Raw genomic sequence first — 1,927 nt, 5'->3', positions numbered from 1 at the left:
GACGAAATATATTCTTTAAGACATATTGTAAAAAATACAAGATAATAAAGACTCCTACTAATAAAAGTATATTTGTTGGTTTCTGTAATCTTCCTTGTCGTCCTTTCTTATTTTTCTAATCTTTCCCGCGTAAATTTATGTAAATCAGGTAAAAGGTCTACTCCGCCAATGTGAATCATGTTTCCTGTGATTGTGAAAAGAACGACAAGGAAGACTACAAAAATACTTTTATTCATATAAGTCTTTATCTTGTATTTTTTCACAATATGTCTTAAAGAAAAGAAAAATCCAATGTTTCTAAACTCAACGTATTCTTTAAAGCGCATAAAATGAAATTGTGTTTTCTTTCTTTCTTTTTATTATACTATAGTTCGAGAACAGTTTGTCGAGTTCCTTCCCATAGATGACATTCAAATAAAATAAGCTTTACGTGGTATATACACTGGAAAAATTGAATTAAAATCTAGAATTTTGCGAGAAGACAATTATATATTTGCTTAATGATTTTATACACATCTGACTGTATTTTGTAAAAATATAACTATATAAATCATCGACGATCGATCCATGCCACTGATACGTCACGGGTCTGTGAAGTTCTTATCCCCAATTGAATTTTTTCAAATAACTTGTGTCATTCGTTTGTCCACCATTTTCAACCAAAAAGCTTCATTTGCCCACCTGTTAAAGAACAATTACAGCATAACGAAATTTTCGTAGCTTCACATTACATCAACCTACATTTTTGCTCTTTATTCAGTTTGACACAACGGTTTTGTTTGCGGTAATGAAGCATTCTTAAATTGTTTCATTTAATTTTGCATTTTATTTTTTTCTGAATTAGTCTGGAAGATTTCAATATTATTTTACTGTAATTACTAAAGCAATCTCTGCTTTAGTAAGAACATAACAGTAATTTGCTTTATATTATTATACTTATATGATATTAGCAATGGCATAAATGGCTATATATATTGCAGAAGTTTATTTGTTTTATTAATTAATAATTTTAAAATTTTAAACGTTTCTTTAATCAATCAAGTTATTTGATAGAATTAATATTTTATATTTAGAAAATCTTTGCTTTATAGTCTTTATCTTATTCATATTTTACAATTATTGTATTAAAATTAAATTACATTTAATTTGGAATATTAAGAAATAATATCATAAAGTACTCAGCAAATCATTATACATATACAAATACTTAACACCTTATTCTTGCCGAGAAATATAATTTATTTGAACAAACTAACGTTTTCAGCCTGATTCACAGGCCATCTTCAGGTTTAGAATACATTTGAATTAGAATTCCATCAATGGAATACAAAATTTAAATTCAAAATTAAATAAGGTACAATTAAAATAAAATATTAAATAACCAACATACAACAAAAATAAAATATAAAAAATATATAAAAATGCAACAAATGAATATATAAGTATTAATAAATGCAATTACTAAGACATTCAATAAAACTACTATATTGATTGGTTAGAGCCCTTATTAAACTTCTTAACCATAAACTTCCATGCAGAGGGAAGACTTTCTGCGTCCCTCGCATTCAGACAGCCTTCTTGTAATCTACTCCTATAAATCTGCAACTTTTCCGCTGTTAACGCCAAAGATGGAGAAGATAAAGGATTTATGATGGTCGCCTCATTCCATTTGACTATAGCTCCTGGTGCTTGTGCCATTTGGGACAAAATTGTTGCATTAGACCCCTTTCTGATATTATAACTATGTTCCTTGATTCTAAGCCCTAAACTTCTAGTGGTTACTCCAATGTAGTCTTTTTTAACGCCCAATTGCATGTTCTCATACGGAATTTTATAAACCCCTGCTTTCTCTTCTGACCTTATATCATCTTTATCATTCCTGAGGATTTTGTATAAATTAGGGGCCCTTTTTATAAGCATCCTCGAA

Source organism: Centruroides sculpturatus, unplaced genomic scaffold (assembly GCF_000671375.1).
Source record: "Centruroides sculpturatus isolate CEXI.00-Female unplaced genomic scaffold, Cexi_2.0 scaffold1536, whole genome shotgun sequence".
NCBI lineage: Eukaryota > Metazoa > Arthropoda > Arachnida > Scorpiones > Buthidae > Centruroides > Centruroides sculpturatus.
Note: the sequence above shows the minus strand (reverse complement) of the source record.